At 46.3% G+C, this 24,058-nt stretch overlaps 2 long non-coding RNA genes across 2 annotated transcripts; one reads left to right on the top strand and one right to left on the bottom strand.

Moving 5' to 3' along the window:
* The first annotated feature begins 4,304 nt into the window (after positions 1 to 4,304).
* Positions 4,305 to 18,134, top strand: LOC137349311 (uncharacterized). The gene is made up of 3 exons (XR_010969320.1): positions 4,305 to 4,378; positions 6,976 to 7,137; positions 16,295 to 18,134. It is a non-coding gene; the product is annotated as an uncharacterized lncRNA (long non-coding RNA).
* On the bottom strand, positions 6,961 to 13,785 carry LOC137349316 (uncharacterized). The gene is made up of 3 exons (XR_010969329.1): positions 13,658 to 13,785; positions 11,265 to 11,379; positions 6,961 to 7,072 (listed from the first exon to the last, which is right to left on the bottom strand). It is a non-coding gene; the product is annotated as an uncharacterized lncRNA (long non-coding RNA).
* Positions 18,135 to 24,058: the final 5,924 nt, after the last annotated feature.

Here is a 24,058-nt window from a genome sequence, read left to right as displayed (position 1 = left end):
GACCCCAGCCCATCTACGGCTCCAATTCCTCCCCTGCGCCCACAATCACCTCCCGCCTCCCGAGCCGCCGGTTCCGCCTCAGTCTGTTGCCACCACCCGCACTGCACATGCTCAGAGCATAGTCCGATCCCGCGCCGGCACACTGGGTTCCTGTAGTCATTGATCGGGGATTTTCTGACCCACGGGGAGTCCTGGGTAATTAATCTGCCAGTGAAAGCTCCAGTTGCTGAACGGATGATTATTTTTGTGTCATCCCATAGAGACTGGGGCCGGAGAGGCAATGAACGAAATTAAATGAATTAAGAAACCCGAGTGCCCGGGCCATCAACTATGGTGTGAAGTACAATAAACAGGCTGACAGACTGGACAGATAAATGGAAAATAAAATTCAACATAGTGAAATGTGAGCTGGTTCATTTTGGGAGGAGGAATAAGGAGGCCAGTTATTGGTTAGAATGTAAGAAATTAAATGGAACAGAGGAGCAAAGAGATCTGGGAACAGAGTCACATAAATCACTAAAAGGAGCAACACAAGTCGATAAGAGAGCAAAGAAAGAGCTGATGTTCTTTTCTAGAGGAATACAATGTAACAGCAGGGAGGGAATGTTAAATTTATAGAGAACCTCACTTAGAAGGACTGTGAGCAGTTCTGGTCTCCAGATTAAAAAAGGATATTGAAGCACTGAAGAAAGTGCAGAATAGATTTACAAAGATGTCACCAGAGAGGATGCTACTATCCAGCAAGATTGAGCAGGCTGGGGCTCCTTTCTCTGGAAAAGAGAAGACTAGGAGGAGATCTGACAGAGGCCTTTAAAATTATCAGTGAGTCAGAACAAGGGGGCAGCAATATAAGACAGACATTAAGAGGTCAAATAGAAAACTTAGGAGGAATTTCTCTACTAAGAGTGGTGAGAATGTGGAACTCACTGCCACTTGGAGTGGCTGAAGCAGATAACAATGATGTGTTTAAGGGGAGGCTCAATACATTAATGAGGGAGAAGGGAATAGAGGGATATGGGGACAGGGTGGGACAAGATTGGGAGAACGCTCATGTGGATTATAAACATCAGCACAGACCAGTGGGGCTGAACGGCCTGTTTCTGGGCTGTAACTGTTTATCTACAGCAGGGGTGGATTAATATTCAGATGTCCAGGGCCCAGGGGTGGATGAATGAAATGTCTGGCTTAAACATTTACATTATGAGCCCTAGTACTATGTATCCCAACCAGAGGAAATCGGTTTTCGCTGTCCTATCAGTTCCAATTAATATCTTGAAAACATTGTTGAAAGCACCCCTTAATCTTCTGAATTCCAGGAAATACAACCATTATGAGGTGATGCATTTTAGCACAAGGCAGAGGGAGAGGCAATATATATTTAATGGCACATTCATAAAGAGTGTGAAGGGACAGAGGGACCTGGAATTCATGTACATGGATCTTTGAAGATGGCAGGAAATATTCAGTGAAATATTCGCAAAGTATACGAGATCTTGGGCTTCATAAATTGACGTCTTGAGCACAAAATCTGAGAAGTTATGCTGAACCTTTATAAAGCTCTGGTTCAGCCACAACTAGAGTTCTGGTCACCACACTTTAGGAAGGAGGTGATGGACCTTGAGAGGGTGCAGAGGAGATTTACCAGAATGGTTCTGTGAATGAAGAAATTTAGTTACAAGTTTAGGTCGGAGAATCTGGGTTTGTTCGACTTGAACAAAACAGATTGAGGGAAGGTCTGATAGAGATGTACAAGATTATGACAGGTTTAGATAAGGTAGACAAAGAAAAGATAATCCCATTAGCTAATGGTACAAGGATTAAGGGACACAGATCAAGGTTTTGAGCAAGAGACACAGGAGGGATGTGAGGAAGAATTGTGTTTATGCAGCAAGTGGTAATAACCTGGAACTCACTGCCTACGAGGCTGGTGGAAGTGGAGACGATCAATGATTTCAAAACTGCAGGGCTATAGGGATAGAGGAGAGCAATGTGACTGACTGGATTCCTCCACAGAGAGCTGGCATGGCCTCGTTCTATCCCGTAATGCCTCTATGATTCATTTGTATTACCTCTCCTTATACTTTAGCCCTTGTAGTCCAGGTATCATTCAGGTAAATCTACTCTGCGCTCCCTCCAAGGCCAATACATCCTTCCTAAGGTGTGCGCCCAGAACTGAACACAATACTCCAGGTGTGGTCTAACCAGGGCTTTGTGTACCTCAGTGCTTTTCCAGTCACACTGATACCTGAAATCTTTTCCCACAGACAGAACAGACAAACCTTTTTCCTTCCACGTTCAAAGGCCGATGACGTTCAGGTGCTGATGAATCAAGCAATTGTCAGATCTTTATGTGATGTATTGTTCAAGTTTCTCGTCTGCAAATCCTCTCCTAAGCACCTGTAAAAGGAATTTACAAAAGCTATCACTGTCAGTCCAGGTTAGAAATTTACAAGTCTCTTCTCCCGCTTCCTGGCCCAGGATGCACCCTGCTGCACATTGCCTCCTCAAAAGATGGTAGCCATTAACCCAGGCTCCATTGTTCTACTTTAGAGTTTTTGTTACCGCATATTGCTGGGTTGGCCAACCAGACGGTCTGCCTCTCTTCTGTGGCTACATCTGTACCCGTGTGTTCCTGGAGAGGGAGCAGGCACTGTCCGCCTGTAAGCTTGGGCCCTTCTGCAACTGGTGGGCACAGAAGGGACAGGAGTGTAATATCACCACAAGGAATTACATTTTATTTTGATTTCGTTAAGTTTCCTTTGTAGTTTTTATTACAGCATATTACTGGTGAAACTCCCTTTAAGTTACTGATGCAACATAAAGGACCTACACAGGTCAGGGACCGACTTCAATATTCAACACCCATCCCAATATCAACTGGCTTTTAATTGGTCCATCTGTGTTTCTCAGTTCAGTTCTGTAAGCAACACCTGGAATAAATCAAAAGCAAAATACTGCAGATGCTGGAAATCTGAAATAAAAGGAGAAAATGCTGGAAATACTCAGCAGGTTGGGCAGCATCTGTGGAGCGAGAACCAGAGTTAACGCTTCAGGCACATCGAGCCACCAGAGCCTGCAACCTGGAACTCAGAGTGAGAGGAGGAGGAAGAATGAGGAGAAGCAATACAGTCTAGAGCATGGCTACCCGATGGGACCCGTCGACATGTGTCGGGTTCGGGTCGCTCTTTTTGGTCTGGTATTCAGGCTCGGGTTGGGCCGGGTCGAACACACACTATCATCGCCTCCGGTATGTGGCGTCAATGTTAATGTACTTTTTGTACCAGAAAGTTTGTTTAGTTACAGTTTTTTTAAGCTTGTGTAGATAAGAAACAAAGTGAAAAACAGAAGATGGGCTAACTGATGGTTCGCTCGAGTCGGGCGCAGGAAAAATTGAAAGGGCTCAGGCCGGGTCGAATGTATTTCTATTGAGCTCGAATCGGGTTTCATTTGCAGACCTGAACCGGCCTTTAATATAGTCCAACACTCACAGCAACCTACAATCCACCTACATTACCAGGATAGGGAGACAGAGTTTAGAAACACTCACCAACACGACTCCAGTAAAACATCCCAGGAGGAAAAGGGGGAGCAGTGTGTGTACCTGCCCTGATATCCCCCTCCCCAGGCCTGTCAGTCAAACTCCTCAGCTCAGCCTAGCAGCTTGTAGCTTCCTGCACCTTGAGCCAGCCCTGCCCAGGTGTGGCCCAGTCCAAGGGGAGTCTTTGTGGAACCAGAGTGTGGGGGAGGGGGGACCTCCTGCCCTGTGCTGTGTCCCAAATGGTTGCTTCCTGCCTCCCCTCCCCCCAGGCCCCTTTATAACTGAGCTCAGTTTCCTTTAAATGTTACAGTTTATTAACCCTTAATTCCTCCAAAAGAGCTGGAAATCTGGCGGCCTGTCACAGGGAGAAGCCCCGCAGCTGCCGCCCCGCTCGCTGTAAACTCGACTCCATCACTCCCTCCACTACCGGCTACAGATGCTCAACCACCACACTCACATGGCGCATGCTCCAAACACTGTTTCGCAATGCGCCTGCGCACTTGAACTTGACGCTTCCTTCTGCGACCTCTCACCTGACAGCTCACAACGGCCGGCTGATTGATGGCAAATCCAGACCAATAGCAAGACTGGATGGGACAGGTGGGCGGGGCGTCTCTCATCAGGAGCCCCGCCCATCACTCGCTCCGATTCCTTGGAGGACCCACAGCCCGCTCGATCCTCCAGTCCCGCCCCGCTCTCCCTATTGGTCCGGAGCTGCCGTCAATCAGCCAGCCGATCAGGCGGTGTGAGCGGAGCATGCGCGGTGAGCAGGGGCTGAGGCAGGGAGCGCGGTTCTCGCAGAACTGAGTCGGGAAACACAGGCGGAGCAATTCAGAGCCGGTTTGTATCGGGGAGGGTGTTGATGTGGAAGTTGGTCCCTGATCTCCTGTTTAGGTCTTTTTTGTTGCATCAGTTTGATCTGGAGTGGAGATGGAGGAGCAGCTGCTGGGTTTAATCCAGAATACTTTTGAGCCCAGTCAGGCCCAGCAATTTCCAATGTGAGACTGTCAAGGGAGGGAGATTCCAGGGGAGATGAGGTTGCTAAACGGAGACCAACCACTCAATGTTAAAGAGTATTGTTTTAGTAACAAGTATTTCTGTCGAGGCTTTTAATCCATTTTACAGATAGATTTATTTTTTACTTCATTCCTGGGATATGGGTATCACTAGCCAGACCAGCAGATATTGCCAATCCCTAGTTGCCCATTGAGAAGGTGATGGTGGGCCACCTTCTTGAACCACTGCAGTCTGTGTGGTGAAGGTGCTCCCACAATGGTGTTAGGGAAGGAGTTACCGGATTTTCACCCAGTGATGATGAAGGAACGGTGATATATGTCCAAGTTAACATCAACTTGTTTTGTATAGCGCCTTTAATGTAATAAAATGTTCCAAGACATTTCACAGGTGTGTTATAAAGCAGCATTTGACAGTGAGCCACATAAGGAGATATTAGGGCAGATGACCAAAAGCTTGATCAGAGGTGGGTTTTAATCAGTGTCTGAATCATGGAAGGTGAGGTAGAGAGGCGGAGAGGATTAGGGAGGGATTTCCAAAGATTATGTCCTTGGCAGCTGAAGGCACGGCCACCAGTGGTGGAGCAATGAAAATCAGGGATGTTCAAGATGCCAGAATTAGATGAGCCCTGATCTCTCGGAGGGTGGTACGGCTGGAGGAGATTACAGAGATAGTGAGGGGCGAGGGAATGGAGGGATTTGAAAACAAGAGTGAGGATTTTAAAATTGAGGTGCTGTTTAACTGGGAGCCTGTGTAGGTCAGTGAGCACAGTGGTGATGGGTGAACAGGACTGGGTTCGAGTAAGGACACAGGCAGCAGAGATTTGGATGATCTCAAGTTTACAGAGGGTAGCATGTGGGAGGCCGGCCAGGAGTGTGTTAGAATAGTCAAGTTGAGAGGTAACAAATACATGGATGGAAGTTTCAGAGGCAGATGAGCTGAGACAGTGGTGAAGTCGGGTGAAGTTACTGAGGTGGAAATAGGCGATCTGAGTGATGGCACCAATATGCAGTCGGAAGCTCATCTTCGGGTGAAATGTTACACCAAGGTTATGAACGGTCTGGTTTAGCCTCAGACAGTTTCCAAGGAGAGGGACAGAGTTGGTGGTTAGGGCGTGGAGTCTGTAACAGGAACTGAAGACAATGGCTTCAGACTTCCCAATATTTAATTGGAGGAATTTCCTTTTTTTCCAGTACTGGATGTCAGACAAGTCAGGATGATGTGTGACTTGGAGGGAAACCTGGAGGTGATGGTGTTCACATACACCTGCTACCCTGGTCCTTCCAGATGCTGGAAGTTGAGGGTTTGGGACGTTCTGTCAAAGTACTGATCGAGTTGTTGGCATATAAAATACCTCTCCTCTCGCTGCCCCTTCCACATCGCCCTCTCGCTCTCTCCATAGAGGGCAGAGGCTTGTGTATGTCCAGACTGGGTGACAGGTTCCCTTCCCTGAAGGACATTAATGAACCAGTTGGTGTTGTACGTCAATCCAGCAGCTTTCATGGTCACTTTTTCCTAGTGACGGCCCCATGAATTACCAGATTCATTCAGCTCCATTTCACAACCTGCCTTTGTATTTTTGTGAGTTCTCGCACACTGTCTTTTTTTCTGTTTTAAATCAGTTTCACAGGGTTTTAGGGGAGGAATTGCAGCCGTGAAATGCAAACGTCAGATCAGGATCTGAAGAAGTCGCCCAATTTATCGTAACCTGTATATTTTGAACGTGAAGGGGAAAAAGCACTGATCACAGTGGGGAGAAACTGTACACGTGTTCTGTGTGTGGATGAGGTTCCAGCCGATCATTTGGCCTGTCAAAACACACGTGCAGTCAGACTGGGAAGAAACCATGTAAATATGGGGACTGTGGAAAGGGATTGAATTGTCCAGTTGAGCTGGAAACTCATCCACACAGTCACACCTTGGAGAGGCCGTTCACCTGCTCCATGTGTGGGAAGGGATTCACTACTTCAACCAACCTGCTGACACACCAGTGAGTTCACACTGACAAGAGACCTTTTAAATATCCATTCTGTTGGAATTACTGTAAAAGTTCGGCTGAACTGATGTCCCATAAACGAGTTCACACTGACGAGAGACCATTCAGGTGTTCTCACTGCGGGACTGGGTTCAGGCAATCATCTGATCTCACTGAACACCAGTTTATTCACACTGGGGAGAGGCCATTCACCTGCTCAGAGTGTGGGAAGGGTTTCACTCAGTCATCCCACCTTCTGACACACCAGCGAGTTCACAAGTAACTTGGGATGAGAAGTTTCTGCCAAATGGTGGATTTCTGATATTGGGGTTTCGGAAATCCACCATTGGCTTCTCCCTTTCCATCTGTAACCGCTGACAGTTCCAATTTTTTTTTTTAATACCAGACAACCACAAAGCTGTTTTTAAGTCGTCTTTATTTTTTATAGTCTTCCTCCTCGGTGGAAATGAACTTCAACCAGGAAAGCAAGTGGGTGGAACTGCATACTCCTTCACAACTTCAGTGTGTCAGTCTTCTGTAAATGGCTAAAAAGGAGGTGTGTGAATCGATCATTAAGGAGGCTATAGCTGGGCACAGAGAAAAACTCAAGGTAATCGAGAATAGTCAACATGGTTTTGTGAAAGGGAAATCATATTTAACCAACTTATTGGAGTTCTTTGAAGGAGTAACATGCACTGTGGATAAAGGGGAGCCCGTTGATGTACTGTACTTGGATTTCCCGAAGGCATTTGACAAAGTGCTACATTGTAACAAGATTTATTTTCCTTTTATACCTTTCAGAGAGCTGTAAACAAAAAAATACCTTTTTTCCCAGTTAACCAGTTTTTGGGTGAATGTGAGTGTGCGTCAGAATCACAGAATAATACAGTGCAGAAGAGGCTCTTCGGCCCATCGAGTCTGCACCGATGCATTAAAACACCTGACCTGTCTACCTAATCCCATTTGCCAGCCCTTGGCCCATAGCCTTGAATGTTATGACGTGCCAAGTGCTCATCCAGGTACTTTTTAAAGGATGTGAGGCAACCTGCATCTACCACCCTCCCAGGCAGGGCATTCCAGACTGTCACCACCCTCTGGGTAAAAAAGTTCTTCCTCAGGTCCCCCTTAAACTTCCTGCCCCGCACCTTAAACTTGTGACCCCTCGTAACTGACCCTTCAACTAAGAGGAACAGCTGCTCCCTATCCACCCTGTCCATGCCCCTCATAATCTTGTACACCTCGATCAGGTCACCCCTCAGTCTTCTCTGCTCCAGCGAAAACAACCCGAGCCTATCCAACCTCTCTTCATAGCTTAAATGTTCCATCCCAGGCAACATCCTGGTGAATCGCCTCTGCAACCCCTCCAATGCAATCACATCCTTCCTATAATGTGGTGACCAGAATTGCACACAGTACTCCAGCTGTGGCCTTATCAAAGTTCTATACAACTCCAACATGACCTCCCTGCTTTTGTAATCTATGCCTCGATTGATAAAGGCAGGTGTTCCATATCCCTTTTTCACCACTCTATTAACCTGCCCTTCTGCCTTCAGAGATCTATGGACAAACACGCCAAGGTCCCTTTGTTCCTCGGAACTTCCCAGTGTCAGGCCATTCATTGAATACTTCCGTGTCACATTACTCCTTCCAAAGTGTATCACCTCACACTTTTCAGCGTTAAATTCCATCTGCCACTTTTCTGCCCATTTGACCATCCCGTCTATATCTTCCTGTAACCTAAGACACTCAACCTCACTGTTAACCACTCAGCCAATCTTTGTGTCATCCGCGAACTTACTGATCCTACCCCCCCACATAGTCATCTATGTCGTTTATATAAATGACAAACAATAGGGGACCCAGAACAGATCCCTGTGGTACGCCACTGGACACTGGCTTCCAGTCACTAAAACAGCCGTCTGTTGTCACTCTCTGTCTCCTACAGCTAAGCCAATTTTGAATCCACCTCATCAAGTTACCCTGTGTCCCATGTGGGACCTTGTCAAAGGCTTTTCTGAAATCCATGTAAACTACATCAACTGCACTACCCTCATCTACACACCTGGTCACATGCTCAAAAAATTCAATCAAATTTGTTAGGCATAACCTCCCTCTGACAAAGTCATGCTGACTATTCCTAATCAAATTTTGCCTCTCCGAGTGGAGATAGATTCTCTCTTTCAGAATTTTCTCCAATAGTTTCCCTACCACTGACGTGAGAGTCACTGGTCTGTAGTTCCCTGGCTTATCTCTACAACCTTTCTTAAATAGTGGGACCACATTAGCTGTTCTCCAGTCCTCTGGCACCTCCCCTGTGGCCAGAGAGGAATTAAAAATTAGGGTCAGAGCCCCTGCAATCTCCACCCTCGCCTCCCACAGCATCCTGGGACACAAATCGTCCGGACCTGGAGATTTGTCCACTTTTAAGCCTTCCAAAACCTCTAATACCTTGTCACTCCCTATGACAATTTGCTCAAAAACCTCACAGTCTCTCTCTCTCAGTTCCATATCTACATCCTCATTCTCTTGGGTGAAGACAGATGTGAAGTATTCATTCAACACCCTACCAATGTCCTCTGGCTCCACCCACAAATTTCCCCCTTGGTCCCTAATGGGTCCTTCTCTTTCCCTGGTTATCCTCTTCCCATTGATATACTTATAGAATATCTTGGGATTTTCCCTACTTTTACCAGCCAGAGCTTTCTCATATCCCCTCATTGCTCTCCTGATTGCTTTCTTAAGCTCCATCCTACACTTTCTGTATTCCACTAATGCTTCTATTGATTTGCTCTCTTTGTATTAACGAAAAGCCTCTCTTTTCCTTCTCATCATACCCTGAATGTTTCTGGTCATCCATGGTTCTCTGGGCTTGTTGCTCCTACCTATTACCCTAGAGGGAACATGTTGGGCCTGTACCCTCCCCATTTCCTTTTTGAATTCCCCCCCACCCACTGCTCTTCTGTAGATTTCCCAAAAAGTAACTCTTTCCAGTCTACCTGCCTTATTTTACTAAAATTCGCTCTCCCCCAATCCAAAATCTTTTTTTGCAACTTGTCTATTTCTTTCTCCATAACAAGCTTAAATTGTACCATGTTATTGTCACTATCACCAAAATGCTCCCCCACCAACACATCAACCACCTGTCCAGCTTCATTCCCCAGAATTAGGTCCAGCACTGCATCCTCCCTTGTTGGATCCTCTACATATTGGGCTAAAAAGTTCTCCTAAGGGCTAAGATAAATAATACAGGGCTTTAATATTTCGATTTGCATATCTATTTACTTCATGATTGGTTAAGTCTTGGTTATAATAAATGGATAACTTTGTTGTTTATTAAAGACACCTATTGGTGTGCTTTATTCTGGGGACAAATAGAGTATTTAATTGGCTATTTCGGTAAGTGGGAAAACCTATAGATGTGTTGTGACCTGTGGAGAAGTGGGACTGAATTGACAGTGCACTCCTCCCACCTCGATAGTAACATTGTGCATCACGATCTCTCGACATCCTTTATATCTCTGACTGTTTAAAAGTTAAAGATAGCATCAAACTTAAAGAAAAAGCATATAGTTATGCAAAAGTGGGTGGCAAGTCAGAAAATTGGACAGAATATAAAAAACAGCAAAGAATGACTAAAACATTAATAAGGAGGGGAAAATTAGAGTATGAGAAAAAGCTAGCTAGAAATATAAAAACAAATAGTAAGAGTTTCTACAGTTACTTAAAAAAGAAAAGAATTAACAAAGTGAGCAATGGTCCTAAAGAAAGTGAGTCTGGGATATTAATAATGGAAAATAAGGAGATGGTAGATGAATTAAACAGGTATTTTGTATCAGTCTTCACTATCGAGGATACAGGTAACATCCCAGAGTAGTTAGCAAAGCATTTGAGATCTTGGGCTTCATAAATAGAGGTATTGAGTGCAAAAGCAGGGAACTTATGCTGAACTTTTAGAAAGCTCTGGTTCAGCCACAGCTGGAGTACTGCATCCAGTTCTGGTCGCCAAGCTTTAGGAAGGATGTGAAGGTCCTTGAGAGGGTGCAGGGGAGATTTACCAGAACGGATGAGGAAATTTAGCTACAAGGTTAGGTTAGAGAAGCTGGGATTGTTTTCCTTGGAGCAAAACAGGTGGAGGGGGAGATCGGATCGAGGTGTTCAAAATTACGACAGGTTTAGATAGAGTAGACAAAGAAAATCAGTTCCCATTAGCTGATGGTACAAAGACCAAGGGACACAGATTTAAGGTTTTGGGCAAGAGATACAAGAGGGATGTGAGGAAGAACTTTTTTTTACACAACAACTGGTTATGACCTGGAACTCACTGCCAATGAGCGGGGTAGAAATGGAGACAGTGAATGATTTCAAAAGGAAATTAGATGGGCATTTGAGGGAAATAAACCTGCAGGACTAGAGGGATAGAGTGGGGGAATGGGACTGACTGGATTGCTCTACAGAGAGCTGGCATGGAATCGATGGGCCAAACAGCCTCCTTTTCTGCCGTAATGACTCTAAGACTCATTTGTGTAATCTCTTCTCATAATTTAACCCTTGCAGTCCAGGTATTATTCAGGTAAATCTACACTGCACTCCCTCTAGGCCAATATATCCTTCCAAGGTGTGGTGCCCAGGACTGAACACAATACTCCAGGTGTGGTCTAACCAGGGCTTTATGTATCTCAGTGCTTTTCCAGTCACACTGATCACTGAAACCTTTTCCCACAGACAGAACAGACAAACCTTTTTCCTTCCACGTTCAAAGGCCGATGATATTCAGGTCCTGATGAATCGAGTGTCTGTCAGATCTTGATGTGATGCTGGGTTTGAGCCAGCAAAATCCTCCCCTTGTAATACCCTGTAAAAGGAGTTTATAAAAGCCATCACTCTCAGTCCAGGATAGAAATTCACAACATTGTCTCCTCCTGCTGCCTGGCCCAGGATGGACACTCATGCGCCCTGCTGCACGTTGTCCGGACCAATAGCAGGAGATGGCAGCAAACTCTTTAACTTATCTGTGCATTTTTCTATAAGTATGTTTAATAGGAAGCCTGATGAATGGATGAGGATAAGCATTCATGATTGGGACTTATTGACTGAATATGTTAATGTACTGGAATTAGTTTTTAACATATATTTTAATTAAGTTAGACTTTTTGTGAAAGGGTGATGTTCTTTATTATTATTGATATGTAATTTTTATGAATAATGTACCCAAAATAAATTTCCATAAGCATAATAAATTAAAATTGAATTGAAGTTGAGCGACCTCATCGTGAGACTGCTCCTGGGCCTGGCCAAAGTGCCCATCAACAGGTCCAGGCAATGGGCAGTCAATGGGGTTGGTCCAAACAGACTGTCTGTCTCTCTTCCATGGCTACGTCTGCAGCTAGATGTCCCTGGAGAGGAGCACATGGTGTCCGCTGGTATGCTTGAAGCCTTCTGCTGGGCACCAGAGGGACTGGAGTGTATCACCATCGAAAGGCCTGCTCAGGTCAGGAAACAAAAAACCCAACTCGAACCACTTCGGACCCAAGCTCAACCCAGCCTGAGTCCCGCCATTTCTCCCCGAGCCCGACCAGACCACCGGAATATTCACATTACCTGCCTTCCTACTCCGAATCTGCAGGAAGCTGCAGCGTGAGCACGATGACGTCATAGACACGCTCACTTGCTCACTGCGCAGACTCAGAGTTTCCCTCTTTGACGTCCCGGACTCCCAGCTCAGATAGGCTTTTCAACTTTTGACACTTACCAGCAGAGCAAAATGCAATACTTACTGCGTGTGTCTGAGCCGGACCCGAAAGCCGGACCCAGAAGAGCGACCTGACCCGACCCAGACACACGTCATCGGGTTCGTGTCGGGTAGCAGGCCTTTATCACCACCACCAGGAATGACATTTTAGTTTGCTTTAGCTAATTTTCCTTTCAAAGTGGCTCCTGACAACGCAGAGCATGCGCAGAGTGATCGTGGACGTCATCAAGTGCGTGCGAACATTTGCCAGCTTGCTCGTATGAATGTGCGCACGTGCGCTGATGTCACGCGCAATTAAGTCATCACCCCTCAATAGCCGAGATCGCCGGCTCCATTTCCCCGAGCAAACCACTGTTTGTTGTCGGGCCGCTTTCTCCCCTCTGCTCTGCCTCTGCTTCCCGCGCCCTCCCGCTTCTGGTCCCCGCTTCCTCCCGCGATCACCGCCTTTCTTCCCCGCATTGGGGAAGCGGGGGGTGGGGGGCGGGGGGAGAGGGAGAATGACAAGATCGGCAGGGGAGGGGAGGGAGAGTGCGAGCGGGAGGGAGCGAGGAGCTGAGGTAGAGCAGAGGGGAGGAAGCAGCGAGGCCGCGAGCGAGTGGCGCACAGGTGGGGGTTGGGGCGGGCGGTGGGGGGTTCGTGGTAAAGCAGGGAGCGAGTGGCCAAGGGGAGAGAAGTGGCGAAGCGTGGAGCGAGCAGACGGGCACGGGAGGCAGCGGCGAAGAGAAGCAATGGCAGGAGGGAGCGGGGTACTGTTGGGGGTGGGATGGAGGTAGCGATCGCAGCCGCTGTGGCCATTTGGATTTCTTTGTTTTCGTTCTTGTGATAAATTGAGCAGCGTCATCTTTACTACTGGCAGCTTTCCTCTTCATTATCAGCCATATGGCCAATTTTTGTATTATCTGCAAACTTAATTACCATACCCCTTGCATTCAAATCATTGATTATCGACCATGAGGCTACATTTGCGCATGTCCAACTACTCGCCACCTCGTGGTTGCGTTGTCAGCAAATGCAGCCTTTTCCTTTATAGTTTTTGTGATCGTATATTACTGCAGCCCCTGCCATTCAGCTGCTGATCCAACAATAAAGACCAACACAAGGCAGGGACTGATTTCCACATCCAACACCATATAAACCAGGGAGTGGGGACCTCCTGCCCTGTGCTGTGTCCCAAATGGTTCCTCCCTCCCCTCCCCCAGGCCCCTTTATAACTGAGCTCAGTTTCCTTTAAAGTTTTCTCCTTTGATGTTACACTTTATTAATCTTTAATTCCTCCAAAAGAGCTGGAAATCTGGCGGCCGTTAACCCCGGGCCTGTCACCGGGAGAAGCCCCGCAGCTGCCGCCCCGCTCGGTGCAAACGCGGGATCGGGAGCTTCTTACGGGGGGTGTTGAGGTCGACACCGGGTGTTTTTGAAGCCTCCCCGTTCACCCACCGGCTCCATCGCTCCCGCGGCCGCTTATCTTCACAAACGTCCCTCCACAGCCATCACTCACTGCGCATGCTTCAACCACGATGCCACAATGCGCCTGCGCACTTGGTATTTTGCCCCACCCACCAGCGACCGCTCACCCGACAGCTCGCAATGTCGAGGTGATTGCCGGCAGATCCGGACCAATAGCAGGAGTGGGCGGAGTACTCCTGTCCCGCCCACTCCTTGGCTCAAGCTCCGCCCCGTTCTAGTTCCGCCCCCCGCTCTTCACTCGCTCTGATAGGATGGAGGACCAATGGCCGCTCGGTCCGCCAATACCGCAACCGCTCTTTCTATTCGTCCGGAGCAGCCGTCAATCAGCAGGGCGGGCGGTGTGAGCTGCGCATGCGCCCTGGCAGGGTCTGCTGCAGAGAGCTCGGTTCCCGCAGGTGAGAGGGAGGCGGGTTAATAAAGCTCGGGCTCGCAGGCTGCAGACACACCGAGTGCGGAGACAGGAGACAATCTAAACAGCGAGATCCTACGGGAAAAGGAGACGGTGGATCCTGTCGGATGGTTCTCCCAGCAGACTGCCTCATCACCAGAACTTTCAAACAAGCACCAAGATGTCACTTGGCTGGTGGTGAGAAGAGCCCTCCCCGTCATCCTGCACGCCCGAAGTTTCACCCCCTCCGCACAATGCCCCCGCGATGGCTGTGGTGGGGAAGAGACGGTTGCCCACCTCCTTCTGGAATGTGTCTTTGCAAAGCAGGTGTGGAAAGAGATGCAGTGGTTTTTGTCGAGGTTCATCCCAAGCAGCTCTATAACACAGGAGTCTGTGCTCTACGGGCTGTTCCCAGGGACGCACACCGAAATAAACATCAACTGCTGCTGGAGGACTATCAATTCGGTGAAAGACGCCCTTTGGTCTGCCCGAAACTTGCTGGTCTTCCAGCGCAAAGAGTTGTCCACGACCGAATGTTGCAGACTGGCACATTCCAAGGTCCAGGACTACGTGCTGAGGGACGCACTAAAGCTTGGGGCAGCCGCAGCAAAGGTTCAATGGGGAAAGACCACTGTGTAAGGTCCCCCCACCAAGCTGAACTGAGGGGCTGGATCCATGGGAAACCCCTCGAACTGTTTCGGGAAAATTTTCATTTTCTATAAAATTTTAAAATGTCTATGGCATGGCAATTGAAATGGAAGGGTTGTGAGGAAACTCATGATTGTATTGAAGGAAACTGATCACCTTTGCACTGTTTGTAATTTTTGACTTGGTGCTCTTTGAAACTGTTTGGTAATGGATCTTTTACAGATTTTTATGAACAAAGTATATTTTGCAAAAAAAAAAGAGATCACAACAAACAACAAGATCAACCCCCAGCCGCGGCTTCCACCACTTCCCTCCGGCCCGAATCTCAACAAAGAGCAGAGACTGTCCCAAAATCCAGGAGAGGCAGGGAGCGTCTCTAAATGGAGGAGAAATGGAGACTGGTCAGGGAGCGTCTCTAAATGGAGGAGAAATGGGGACTGGTCAGGGAGCGTCTCTAAATGGAGGAGAAATGGGACTGGGTTCGTGGTGGGGGAGCTTCAGAAACACACAGTGTAGGCCGTAAACCCGTTTAATAATCCCCAGGTATAACCTTTGCATCTGCAGGGGTTTCTCCCAGTAACACACAGGTTCATGGTCACAAACATTCAAGTTCTTTTGGAGGAATTAAGGATTAATAAGATGTAAAATCAAAGCCAAAAACTTCAAAGGAAACTGAACTCAGTTATAAAGGTCAGTTATAAAGGTGTCTGGGGGAGGGAGGAGCCATTTGGGACACAGCACAGGGCAGGAGGTCCCCCTTCCCCCACTCCCTGGTTCCACAAAGACTCCCCTTGGACTGGGCCACACCTGGGCAGGGCTGGCTCAAGATGCAGGCAGCTGCAAGCTGCTAGGCTGAGCTGTGGACTGGGAAGTGTAGTGGTTTGACTGACAGGCCTGGGGAGGGGGGATATTAGGGCAGGTATACACACTGCTCCCCCTTTTCCTCCTGGGATGTTTCACTGGAGTTGTATTGCTGAGTGTTTCTAAACTCTATCTCCTTATCCTATTAATGTAAGTGGATTGTAGGTTGCTGTGAGTGTTGAACACAAGAAATAGGAGCAGGTGTAGACCGTATGGCCCACTGAGCCTGCTTCGCCACTCAAAACGATCATGGCTGATCTTAGTCTTCAACTCCACTTTCCTGCCTGCTCACCATATCCCTTGATTCCCTGAGAGACTAAAAATCTGTCTATCCCAGCATTAAATGTATTCAAAGTTGGAGCATCCACAACCCTCTGGGGTAGAGAATTCCAAAGATTCACAGCCCTTTGAATGAGGTAATGTCTCCTCTATATTGCCTCTCAGGGCAATGTGCAGCTGGGCGCATGCACGGCCATCATGGGTCAGGAAACAGGAGAGAATGTTCTGAATTTCAATCTGACCTGACAATGATGGTTTTTGTAAACTGCTTTTACAGGGGCTTAGAAGGTGAGGATTTACACACAGCAAACCAATAGAAATGTTCTGAATTTCTATCCTGGACTGACAGTGATGGCTTTTGTAAACTCTTTTTTGCAGAATATTAGAAAGGGAGGATTTGCAGATAGGAAGCTCAAACCAAGCATCACATCAAGATCTGACAGAGTGACTCGATTCATCAGGACCTGAATATCATCGGCCTTTGAATGTTGAAGGAAAAAGGTTTGTCTGTTCTGTCTGTGGGAAAAGTTTTCAGGTATCAGTGTGACTGGAAAAGCACTGAGATACACAAAGCCCTGGTTAGACCACACCTGGAGTATTGTGTTCCGTTCTGGGCACCACACCTTTATTTTTTTTCAAATTTATTTAGAGATACAGCACTGAAACAGGCCCTTCGGCCCACCAAGTCTGTGCCGACCAACAACCACCCATTTATACGAATCCTACATTAACCCCATATTCCCTACCACATCCCCACCATTCTCCTACCACCTACCTACACTAGGGGCAATTTACAATGGCCAATTTACCTATCAACCTGCAAGTCTTTGGCTGTGGGAGGAAACCGGAGCAACCGGCGGAAACCCACGCGGTCACAGGGAGAACTTGCAAACTCCGCACAGGCAGTACCCACAACTGAACCCGGGTCGCTGGAGCTGTGAGGCTGCGGTGCTAACCACTGCACCACTGTGCCGCCCACCTTGGAGAGGATATATTGGCCTTGGAGGGAGTGCAGTGTAGATTTACCTGAATGGTACCTGGACTGCAAGGGTTAAATTATGAGGAGAGATTACACAAATGAGTCACAGTCATTATGGCACAGAAGGAGGACAGTTGGCTCATCGAGTACGTGCCATCTCTCTGTAGAGCAATCCAGTCAGTCCCATTGCCCCGCTCTATCCCTGTAGTCCTGCAGGTTTATTTCCCAAAATGCCCATCCAATTTCCTTTTGAAATCATTGGTTGTCTCTGCTTCCACCTCCCTCGTAGGCAGCGAGTTCCAGGTCATTCACACTTGCTGCATGAAAAAGTTCTTCCTCACATCCCCCCCTCTATCTCTGGCCCAAAACCTTAAATCTGTGTCCCTTGGTCCTTGTACCATCAGCTCATGTGAACAGCTTATCTTTGTCTACCTTAACTAAATCTGTCATAGGCTTGTATACCTCTAACATATCTCCCCTCCACCTGCTTTCCTCCAAGGACAACAACCCCAGCTTCTCTAATCTAACCTTGTAGCTAAATAGCTATACAAAATTATGAGGGGCATTGATAGGTTAGATAGGAAGAAACTTTTTCCCTTAGCGGAGGGGTCAATAACCAAGGGGCATAGATTTAAGGTAAGGGGCAGGAGGTTTAGAGGGGATTTGAGAAAAAAAAATGTCACCCAGAGGGTGGTTGGAATCTGGAACGCACTGCCTGAAGAGATGGTAGAGGTAGGAACACTCACAACATTTAAGAAGTATTTAGATAAGCACTTCAAATGCCATAGCATACAAGTCTACGGGACAAGGGCTGGAAAATGGGATTAGAATAGTTAGGTGCTTGATGGCCAGCACAGACACGATTGGCCGAAGGGCCTGTTTCTGTGCTGTATAACTCTTTGACTATGACTCTATAAATTCCCTCATACCAGGAACTATTCTGGTAAATCTCCTCTGCTCCCTCTCAAGGATCCACACATCTTTCCTAAAGTGTAGTGACCAGAACTGGATGCAATAATCTAGTTGTGGCTGAACCAGAGATTTATAAAGGTTCAGCATAACTTCCCTGATTTTCCACTCAATACCTCTGTTTATGAAGCCCAAGATCCCATGCGCTTTGCTAACGACTCTCAATAGGTCCTGCCACCTTCATGGGTTTATGCACATGAACCCCCTCAGGTTCCTGTGTCCCTGTGCAACTGTGCCCTTTTGACAAACCAGCAAGTTCACACTGTTGAGAGACCTTTTAAATGTCCCGACTGTGGGAATTGCTATAAGAGTTCTGGAGAACTGGTATCCCATCAACGTGTTCACACTGACGAGAGACCGTTCAAGTGCTCTCACTGTGGGACTCGGTTCAGACGATCAGGCAACCTCAGTGTCCACCAGCGAGTTCACACCGGGAAGAGGCCGTTCACCTGCTCCGAGGGTGGGAAGGGATTCACTCTGTCATCCGCCCTGCTGAAAGACCAGCGAGTTCACACCGGGGAGAGGCCATTCATCTGCTCTGAATGTGGGAAGGGATTTACCTGTTCATCACATCTGCTGAGACACCAGCAGGTTCACACTGATGAAAGATCTTTTAAATGCCGGGACTGTGGGAATTGCTATAAAAGTTCCCAGGGACTGGTGTCCCATCAAAATGTTCACACTGACGAGAGACCATTCCGGTGTTCTCACTGTGGGACTGGGTTCAGGCGATCTTCTGACCTCACTGTACATCAACACGCTCACACTGAGGAGAGACCGTTCACCTGTTCCAAGTGTGGGAAAGGATTCACTCAGTCAATGCAGCTCAGTAAACATCAGCTTGTTCACACTGATAAGAGACCTTTTCAGTGTCCGGACTGTGAGAAGAGCTTTAAAAGTAAAAAGAATCTGCTGAAACACCAACGCACTCACACTGGGGAGAGGCCGTTCACCTGCTCTAGTTGTGGGAAGGGATTTACTCAGTCATTCAACCTGTTAACACACCAGCGAGTTCACACTGGTGAAAGGCCGTTCACCTGCTCTAGTTGTGGGAAGGGATTCACTCAGTCATCTGCCCTGCACAGACACCGGTGAGTTCACACTGGGGAGAGGCCGTTCACCTGCTCTAGTTGTGGGAAGGGATTCACTCAGTCATCTGCCCTGCACAGACACCGGTGAGTTCACACTGGGGAGAGGCCGTTCACCTGCTCTAGTTGTGGGAAGGGATTCACTCAGTCATCTGCCCTGCAGCGACACCGGCGAGTTCACACTGAGGAGAGGCCATTCACCTGTTCTGGGTTTGGAAAGGATTTGCTCAGTCATTCAACCTGCTATCACATCAGGGATTTCACACTGGGGAGAGGCCATTTACCTGCTCTGTGTGTGGGAAGGGATTCACTCGGTTATCCAACCTGCAGAGACACCAGCGAGTTCACAGGTGATTGCAGGGGTTGGATTCTGCTGTTATTGCTGTTGTTAATCACATGCAGGACTGAACCATATTCATTCTGACTGCTGGGGTTTATTTCTGATGTCAGTTGCTCCTCTTGGACTGAGCGTGTGCCCGACATCATCTTTCATTCATGTGGGAATAGACCATCATGTCTGCAAACCTCATTTTCAAATTAAATCTACTCAGTAAACGTACTGAGCAAAAGACGAACAATAAACAGATCACATGTTAGAATCTGAAGTTCTGTTAATGGATGATAAATATCTGGCAGTTCAAGATAATGGGGTGAACTGGTGTTAGGTGTCAATTAGTTAATTGTATTCAAATGTGTGTATATATATAAAGAGCCAGCCAATACTGGCTGTGGGTGTTGTCAGGACTGTAGAAGTAAACTCTGTGGCAAGCAATAAACAATTTCCACCAAAGCATCCTAGTCTCAGTGTCTTCTTCACAAACAGGCTTAGAAGTTTCTCTGACATAGCAGATAATAGTCGCCTGAAAGTGACGATTGGAGACTTAGATATGTTTTCAGACAGGAAATTAGAACTGGAGTTTTTGTTTGAGAAGGCTGTTTTTGGAGTTTCCTTTTGAAGAAAGACGACTGAACCCAAGTGTAAGGGTCAGGATATGATTTTCCACCGCTGTTTTGTGAAGCCGAACCTTACGATCAATGGAAGAATGAATGGACACGGGTTACGCCTTTACCAAAAAGGAAAAAAGGCCTTGCACTTTCACTTCCCACCAGAAGTATGATCAGGGGCAAAGTGTTCTCTGAGCTAGTGGCTCATCATTTGGTTGATGAGAAAGGTTTGGACAAACTCTTGAAATTTTTGGATAAAATTTGTATGAAAGGTGACTTCCTGAGTGCTTATGAGGCATGATCGGACTTTGATAAATTTAGAAAAATGGCTGGTTCTTCTATAGAAGAATATATTATGGAGATTAACTGACTATATGCAAGGTTGCAGCAATTTTGCTTGGAAATTCCTGGATCAGTATTTGCCTTCAAATTGTTGGATTGTGCTAGGATATCGAACATGGATAGGATCTTGGTATTAACCAGAGTTAGATTCCAAGAAAAAGATAGGCTGTTTGATCAGATGTCTGACACCCTAAAAACTACTTCGGGCAAACATTCCTTTCTGGCCACTTTCATGGTGTAGATGGGCTCTTCGGTGATGACACCGAGGATACAAAGCGAGCATCATTTCGAGGCCGTTCAGTTATGGGTCCCAAATGTCAGTACGAAAGGAGAAACACACACAAAACGAATGAGGATAGAGATCCTTTTGGCAGCTATAACAGATGGCAGAATGTTCGACAATTATGGCAGAAGGATGAACCCCAGGAATAACCAAGGGGTGGTCAACAAGTTTTTTGATGTGACTCTCATAGTATCACTATGCGTTGCATTGTCCAAGAAGGAATAACAGGGTTTTTGAGATGACACATGACGTGGAAGGTTCGGAAGGCGAGGATGACGCGACTGATCAATCAGAAGGATTGATCACTGGTCACGAGAAGCTTCAGTCCGGTAATGAGTGTCCTAGTTGCAGATTCGTTCAATTGCGCAGTACTAGACAGTGGGTGTACGTCCACAGTATGTGGAGTGGACTGGTTAAGGTGTTACATGGATTCTTTAAGTAAGCAAGACCGAAATAAGGTCAAGTAATACGAAAGTTCCACCTGTTTCAGGTTTGGGGATGACAACACGTTGAAATCACTAAAAAGAGTGGTAATTCTGTGTAAAATAGCAGGGGTAAACCATTTTATTAGTACGGATGTAGTATCCAGTAAAATACCTTTTTCTGTTAAATAAATGGTCTATGAAAAAGGCTCGGATGAAATTGGATATGGAACATGATGAGGCTTTGAGAAATCTGTAGCTTTGCGGTTTACACAGTCGGGACATTATTGTATTCCTTTAGCAAGACGGAATATCTCTAAGCAGGATGTTAAAGAAGTATTAATGGCATCCGGGGGTAGGGATTTAAAGGAGAAAAGGTAAATTATTTGAAAACTACATCCGCAGTTTGCACATCCATCTTGTCATAGGTTGAAGATTCTGTTAAAAGATGCAGGGGTAATGGAGGATGACTACACTAACCTTACCGAAGATATCAGTGAAAAATGTGATATCTGTAAAAAAAAAATACAGGAGGGCACCATCACAACCCATAGTGAGTCTCCCATTAGCAAGGGACTTTAATAAAACTGCAGCAATGGACTTGAAGGTATGGGATAAAGACAAAAACATTTTTCTTCTACACTTTATATACATAGTGACTAGATTCAGTCTGTTGATGGTAATTTAAAGATAATAAAGTAATAGTGAACAAGATAATGGTAAGGTGGATAGGAATGAGACTGGGAGCACCGGCTAGGTTTCTAACAGACAATGGAAGAGAATTTGCCAGTGATGAGTTCAGGAGCATGTGTGTAAATATGAATATTGTAGCAATGCAGCAGAAAGTGCTTTTAGTAATGGGATTTGTGAAAGAAATCATGCCGTGATTGATGAAATGCTGTGAAAAATTTTAGCTGACCAGCCAAATTGTAGATTGACCGCTGCTTTGGTGTGGGCAGTACATGTGAAAAATACACTTCAAATGGTTGGGGGCTACAGCCTCTATCAATTAAATTATTGGCAGGAATCCAAAAATACCTTCGGTAATGTGGGATCATCCTCCAGCTTTAGAGGGGACTACAGTTAGTTCAACTTTTGCAGGACATTTGAATGCCATGCATGCTGGGAGAAAAGCATTTATTAAGGCGGAGGTTTCAGAAAAAATCAGGAGTGATTTGAGATATCGGATCAGGCCATCAGAAAAGAATTTTAATACCGGGGATAAGGTGTATTACAAAAGACAAGGGCAGAAAGAATGGAAAGGCCCAGGAAAAGTTATAGGCACTGATGGCAAAATAGTGATTTTGCAACATGGCAACCAAACCGTTCGAGTACATTCCTCGCAGCTTATTGGCACTTACATTGACAGAATCTGAACAAATGATGGACACTGATGATGCACCATGTAGGTCACATGTACATATGTTGGACCTTTACGAGCAACAGATTGTGGCAGATAATGGGCTGACTGAGAGTGGACCAAGTGATAGTGAAGATCCAGATAAAGCCATTTATCCCAAAGGTCAGCTACTGAAAGTTAGGACCACAGTGACATATATACCAGCAGGGACTAGTGAATGGAGGGAAGCCACCATTATAGCAAGGGCAGGAAAGGCCACAGGGAAATACAAACATTGGATGAATGTGCAAGACAAGGGACAGGATATCAGACCTATAGATTGGCAGAAGCAAGTGAAAATGTGGAAGGCCAGAAACGTAGTGCAAGTTCAGACGGTGGACCTGAAGATGATCATAGCCCAAGGAAAAGGTCACGACCTTGTGAAAGGAAGTCTGGTTGGAGGGACAGGTCGAGTAGTAGCAGTCCAGAAAGGGATAGGAACTCTAGTGGGGGACATGGTTTCACAAGAGCAAGGACCAGAGCAGGCGAGGGGTGCCACAAGTAGTAGGAGCCCTTACAATAGAGAAGCTCCAGTGGCTACTGAAAAGTTAGATGGTAAATTGATAAAGGATGCCAAGCAAAAAGAGCTCGACAGTTGGAGAGTTTGGCATATACACGGAGGTACCAGATAGAGGACAATCACCTTGTCCCATAGATGGATCTGTACAGAGGAAGTACTTCACAAATGGTACCTGTAAAGAGAAGACCAGACTGTAGCTCAGGGATTTGGTGACCAGGAAGTTAGAGTGGACTCCCCAACAGCAGGAAAAGCAAGTTTGAGGATTCTCCTAGCCCTTTTAGCCACACACTCATGGGAATGTAAGTCCATTGAGATCAAAACAGCATTTTTGCAAGAGGAGAAATTTCAAAGGGAAATAATATTAAAGCCAACAAAAGAAGCTGGAGATATAGAAGGGACATTATGGAAGCTAAAGAAGTGTGTTTATGTGATGAACAATGCATCCAGGGTGTGATGTTTTCCAGTTAGGTCCGTCCTACTAAGAGTTGGTTGTATTTAACTAAAAGTGGATCGGCAATGTTTTATTGGTACTATGAAGAAAAACTAGCAGGCATTTTCTTTGATGTACATGGATGATTTTCTGTGAGGAGGATCTGAGGCATTTGAGAAATTTGTGGTAGATAAAGTGCTGCGGGAATTTAAAATTGGAAGTCAGGCTTCCGGAGTTTTTAAATATATAGGATTGAATATAAGGCGGACTACGTTGGGAGTAACCCTAAATCAACAGTCTTACCTAGAGAGTGTTAATAGGATCCCAATAAATCGGGCCAGATCCTCACAAAAGGAAGACTCTGCGACCAAGGAAGAAGTAGACCAGTTAAGGGTTAAGGAGCTTAATCGGGCAGTTGAACAGGTTGTGCACACAAACTAGGCTGGATGCTTGCTATGATGTATTAGAATTGAGCACCATGCTGAAACATGCTTCTGTTGGGGAAGTGCTGAAAACAAATAAGACATTGAAGAGATTGAGTTTTGACAAATGTACACTCAAGTTTCCAGCATTGGGTGACCCAGAAGGGATGAAATTGGTCATTTTTAGTGATGCCTCACAGGCTAATCGTTTTTCAAGGGGGAAATATACAGCATGTTAATGGCTGGTGCTGTTGAAAGTCAATAATAAATAATGTAAGATACAGAAAAATTTGTCATTTTGTTTATTTCTTATATAAGTGCGTATACATGTGTGTATATGTAT

The sequence above is a fragment of the Heterodontus francisci genome, chromosome 34 (assembly GCF_036365525.1).
Source record: "Heterodontus francisci isolate sHetFra1 chromosome 34, sHetFra1.hap1, whole genome shotgun sequence".
Lineage (NCBI taxonomy): Eukaryota > Metazoa > Chordata > Chondrichthyes > Heterodontiformes > Heterodontidae > Heterodontus > Heterodontus francisci.
Note: the sequence above shows the minus strand (reverse complement) of the source record. Positions and strands in the feature narration are given on the sequence as shown.